The sequence below is a fragment of the Pogoniulus pusillus genome, chromosome Z (genome assembly GCF_015220805.1).
Source record: "Pogoniulus pusillus isolate bPogPus1 chromosome Z, bPogPus1.pri, whole genome shotgun sequence".
Classification (NCBI taxonomy): Eukaryota; Metazoa; Chordata; class Aves; order Piciformes; family Lybiidae; genus Pogoniulus; species Pogoniulus pusillus.
The window spans coordinates 21,607,743-21,613,844 of NC_087309.1; positions in this window are offsets into that span (position 1 = coordinate 21,607,743).

Here is a 6,102-nt window from a genome sequence, read left to right on the forward strand (position 1 = left end):
ATCCCTGCATCATCTGAATGGGTGCATGTTTCTGAAATCAGGAACAGCCATTTTGGCTGCCGAGCCGAGAGAGTGAAAAGCTCCGCGGGGATCGCTGCTGGGTTCGGTTTTGCTGCTCCGTTCTGCTGCTCTCCGTGGTTCTGAGACACGATAAGGTAAGCAGAGGGGATGGCTGGGCTGTGGTCTCGCGATACAGCGTGAGACTGTGACGGGGCTGGTGACGTCAGCTGCGGGAGATTTAAAATCCCGCCGCGTGCCGCGCTGGCCGCCATTTTGGCTGCCGAGCCGAGAGAGTGAAGAGCCAGCCTAGCTGCAGCTGGGAGATTTTTTTTTTTTTTCTCCTGTTTCTGACTGTCAGTATCACTGTGCACTATGCCTGTCACTCGTGCTACAAAGGGCAGGAGGAGCGTGTGCACACAGACTGACGTGACCTGGGAAAGCACAGGAGTCCAGGCCACTGGATGCAGGGAGTGCTACAGCCTCTCACTTGCTGCTGAAGGGGAAGGGGAGAACAATTGCACCAGGTGTGAGCAGGTGAACTTCCTTCTCACCTTGGTGGCAGAAATGAAAGACGAAGTTGCCGAGCTGAAGGACGAAGTGTCCAGGCTCAGATCAATAAGGGAGAATGAAAGGGAACTGGATCTGTGGGTGCAGGCTCTGCAGATCCCCCCTGCTAAGGAATCTGCCCCTGGAAACAGTGAGGGATGGGTACAGATCCCTGTCAGGGGTAGTAAGGGAAATCCACCCCGGCCCTCTCCTCCTCTTCCTCTGCCCTTGCACAACAAGTATGAGGCCCTGCATGCAGAGAGTACAGAGGGTGAGAACAACGAGGAGCATCCAACTGTGACATTGCCTAGGGTGGAGCAGTCGCCACTAACTGTGGTGACTAGCTCCACAAAAAACAAGAAAAAGAGAAGGGTTGTAGTAGCTGGAGATTCTGTCTTGGCGGGGACAGAGTGACCCATTTTTTGTCCTGACCCATCTCACAGGGAGGTCTGCTCCCTTCCTGGTGCCCGGGTTAGGGACATCACCAGGAGAATCCCTAACCTAATACACTCCTCTGATTATTACCCCTTGCTGGTAATACAGGCTGGCAGGGATAAAATTGAAAAGAGGGGGACCAGGGCAATTAAAAAGGAATTTAAGGGCCTGGGGAAATTGATAGACGGGGCGGGAGCGCAGGTGGTGTTCTGCTTAGTTCCCTCTGTGGCAGGGGAGTTCACAGAGAGGAACAGCAGAACCTATAATATCAATAAATGGCTCAAGGGATGGTGCAAGCGGCGGCATTTTGGGTTTTTTGACCATGGGGGAACTTTTACTGCGCCGGACCTACTTGATCGTGATGGGATGCAATTGTCTAGGAGGGGCAGGAGAGTCCTGGCAATGGAGTTGGCAGGGCTCATTAGGCGGGCTTTAAACTAGGTCTGAAGGGGGTGGGTGAGGCAATTACTCTCCCTGAGAAGGAGAGAGTGGCAAGGAAACTAGGGACAATTGGGGAATCGAGAGCCCAGCTGAAGTGCATCTACACCAATGCACGCAGCTTGGGTAACAAGCAGGAGGAACTGCAAGTCCTGGTCCACCAGGGTGACTATGATAGAGTTGCCATTTCAGAAACTTGGTGGGATGACAGGCATGACTGGGCTGCTATACTGGGGGGATATAACCTCTTCAGGAGAGATAGGCAAGGGAGAAGAGGAGGAGGGGTGGCTCTGTATATTAGGGAGTCACTCCATGCCACTGAGCTTGAGGTGAGGGATGGAGGGGTTGAGAGCCTGTGGGTTAAAATCAGAGGGAGGACAAACAAATCTGACATCCTGGTTGGAGTCCGTTATAGACCACCCAACCAGGATGAAGAAACAGATGAGATATTTTACAAACAGCTGGAGGCTGTCTCAAGATCAGATCTTGTCCTGATGGGCGACTTTAACCTGCCAGATATCTGCTGGGAACTTAATTCAGCAGAGAGGAGGCAGTCCAGGAGATTTTTAGAGTGCATGGAGGACAGCTTCATGTCCCAGCTGTTAAGTGAGCCTACTAGGGGTCAAGCTCAGCTTGACCTGCTGCTCTGCAGCAGAGAAGGGCTGGTAGGAGATGTGGCAGTGGGAGACTGTCTGGGGTGTAGTGATCACGAGTTAGAGGAATTTTCAATATGCAGGGAGGTAGGGAGGCACTACAACAAAACCTACACCTTGGACTTTCGGAGGGCAAACTTCAATTTGCTTAGGAAACTTATTTCCAAAGTCCCCTGGGCAGCAGTCCTCGAGAACAAAGAGGTCCAGGATAGTTGGACCTACTTTAAACAGGAGCTCTTGAAGGCACAGGAGCTGGCAGTTCCCATGTGCCGAAAGATGAGCCGGCGGGGAAGGCAAGCAGCCTGAATGAGCAAACAGCTCTGAAGGAATTGGGGGAAAAAAAGAGGGTGTATCACCTCTGGAAGGAGGGGAAGGCTTCTCCTGACGTGTTTAAGGAGGTAGCCAGATTATGCAGGAGAAAAATTAGAGAGGCTAAGGCCCAGCTAGAACTTAGGCTGGCCACTTCCGTGAAGGATAACAAAAAACACTTTTATAAATTTATCAACGCTAAAAGGAAGGGCAAGAAGAGCCTCCACTCCTTACTGGACCAGGAGGGGAATACTATAACTGATGATGTAGAAAAGGCTGAGGTCCTGAATGCCTTCTTTGCCTCAGTTTTCAACAGTAAGGAGAGAGGAGGAGAAGAATGGCCTCTTGAACTGGGGGATGGGGTCAGGGAGCGGTGTGTTCCCCTGGAAATTCATGAAGAATTAGTTCAGGACCTGCTGAGCCATCTGGACACCCACAAGTCCATGGGACCAGATGGGATCCATCCCAGGGTGCTGAGAGAGCTGGAAGATGAGCTGGCCAAGCCGCTCTCCATCATTTTCCATCAGTCCTGGCTCACCGGAGAGGTCCCAGGAGACTGGAAAATGGCCAACGTGGTCCCCATCCACAAGAAGGGTCGGATGGAGGAACCTGGGAACTATAGACCCGTCAGCCTGAGCTCAGTGCCAGGGAAACTGATGGAGCAAGTTATCTTGGGGGTGATAAGAGCGCATCTAAGGGATGGCAAAGGGCTCAGGTCCAGCCAGCATGGGTTTAGGAAGGGCAGATCTTGCCTTTCTAACCTGATCTCCTTCTATGATCAGGTGACCCGCTTGGTGGATGTGGGGAGGCCTGTGGATGTGGTCTATCTGGACTTCAGCAAGGCCTTTGACACTGTCCCCCACAGCAAACTGCTGGCTAAGCTGTCAGCCCATGGCTTGGATGGCAACACTCTGTGCTGGGTTAGGAACTGGCTGGAGGGCCGGACCCAGAGAGTGGTGGTGAATGGTGCCACATCCAGCTGGCGGCCAGTCACTAGTGGTGTCCCTCAGGGATCAGTGCTGGGCCCCATCCTCTTTAACATCTTCATAGATGATCTGGATGAGGGCATCGAGTCAGTCATCAGCAAGTTTGCAGATGACACCAAGCTGGGGGCAGATGTGACTGAGTTGGAAGGCAGAAGGGCTCTGCAGCGGGACCTTGACCGCCTGTACAGATGGGCAGAGTCCAATGGGATGGAGTTCAATAGCTCCAAGTGCAGGGTGCTGCACTTTGGCCACAACAACCCCATGCACAGATACAGGCTAGGGTCAGAGTGGCTGGAGAGCAGCCATACAGAGAGGAATCTGGGGGTACTGATTGATACCCGCCTGAACATGAGCCAGCAATGTGCCCATGTGGCCAAGAGAGCCAGTGGCATCCTGTCCTGCATCAGGAATGGTGTGGTCAGCAGGAGCAGGGAGGTCATTCTGCCCCTGTACTCTGCACTGGTTAGACCACATCTTAAGTATTGTGTTCAGTTCTGGGCTCCCCAGTTTAAAAGGGACGTTGAGATGCTTGAGCGTGTCCAGAGAAGGGCGACGAGGCTGGCGAGAGGCCTTGAGCACAAGCCCTATGAGGAGAGGCTGAGGGAGCTGGGATTGTTTAGCCTGGAGAAGAGGAGGCTCAGGGGTGACCTTATATCTATCTACAACTACCTGAGGGGTGGTTGTGACCAGGAGGAGGTTGCTCTCTTCTCTCAGGTGGCCAGCACCAGAACAAGAGGACACAGCCTCAGACTGCGCCAGGGGAGGTTTAGGCTCGAGGTGAGGAGAAAGTTCTTCACTGAGAGAGTCATTGGACACTGGAATGGGCTGCCTAGGGAGGTGGTGGAGTCGCCGTCCCTGGGGCACTTTAAGGCAAGGTTGGACGTGGCACTTGGTGCCATGGTCTAGCCTTGATCTCTGTGGTAAAGGGTTGGACTCGATGATCTGTGAGGTCTCTTCCAACCCTGATGATACTATGATACTATGATACCTCCTGCAAGGCAATTCCAGCCCAGGAGGAGACAAATCTCACCTAGATATCAGCAATCACGTGCATCACTGTGGATAATTCTGCGTGACCAATATGATGCGTACATGAACAAGTGGGATGGTCAAACTAATTCAGCTCTTTCAAAGAGAGTCAGGGATCTGCAGAGTGGCAGGAACAGAGGAAAAAATGCTAGAAAGGCAGCTGTCACTTCTTCAGCTCCCAAGAGCAACTGCAATTGTTCCAACAGTTGCAATTCCTCTCACAACAACACCAATCACTGTGTACACCCTGCATGCCATGTTCAGTATTAGGGGTGCCCTGCCTCCAGCCAGGAGGAGGAAAGGGATAGTGGAGAGAACCAAATCTATTGGAAAGTATTCATTAGGTGGCCTGGCAGTTCAAAAGTTTGGAAATACAGGGCTTTGGTTGACACAGGTGCTCAGTGTACTTTATTGCCGTCCAATTGCAAAGGGACAGAGTCCATATTTATTTTTGGAATCACTAGTGGATCTCAAGAGTTAACTAAGATACAGGCTGAGATCAGTCTAAATGGAAAAGAGTGGAAGAAAGACACTATTGTAACTGGTCCTGATGCACCTTGCATTTTGGGAATTGACTTTTTGAGACAAGGTTGTTTCAAAGATCCTAAGGGTCACAAATGGGCTTTTGGAATAGCATCTGTAGAGATTGAGGATGGTAAATTGAAATTGTCCCTTAGACCTGAACTTTCTGATGAAGCTGCAGTTGTGGGACATCATGATCTAGAGGATCTGGAAGTGCCAATTGCTACTCAAACTGTGCACCACAGGCAGTACAGAACTAACCGTGACTCTTTGTTACCCATTCATCAGCTGATTCGTCAACTGGAGAGTCAGGCTGTCATCAAGAAAGCTCATTCACCTTTCACAATCCCATCTGGCCTGTGTGTAAACTTAATGGTGATTGGAGATTCACAGTTGATTTTTGTGCCCTCAACGAGGTGACTCCACCCATGAATGCAGCTGTACCACACATGCTGGAAGTCCAGTACGACCTGGAATTGAAGGAGGCTAAATGGTATGCTACCATAGACATTGCTAATGCTTTTTTCTCTATGCCCATAGCAAAGGAGTGCAGGCCTCAGTTTGAATTCATCTGGAGAGGAATCCAGTACTAATTCAACTGTTTGCCTCAGGGGTGGAAACACAGCTCAACAATCTGTCACTCAGTCATCCACAGTGCATCGGAGAAAGGTAAAGCTCCAGAGCACAACCACTTCATCGATGACATCATTGTGTGGAGCCAAACTGCTGAGGAAGTCTTTGAGAAAGGTAGCAAAATCATGGACATTCTGCTGCAAGCAGGTTTTGCCATTAAGAGAGACAAGGTCAAAGGACCTGCCAGAGAAATTCAGTTTCCGGGAGTGCGGTGGCAGGATGGTCGCCGTTACATTCCTCAGGATGTGATCAACAAAGTCTCTACCATGGCAGTTCCCACCAGTAAGAAGGAGACCCTTCCTTTCTTAGGGGTGGTGGGATTTTGGAGACTACTCATTCCTGGTTTCAGTCAAATTGTCAAACCTCTGCATGATGTAACTCATAAGAGAAACAATTTCGAGTGGGGACTTGAACAACAAGCAGCCTTTGATCAGATCAAATGAGAAATAGTCCATGCAGTGGGCTTGGGACCTGTGCGATCTGGTTTGGACATTAAGAAGATTCTGTACACGGCTGCCAGTGACAATGGTCCAACTTGGAGCCTTTGGCAG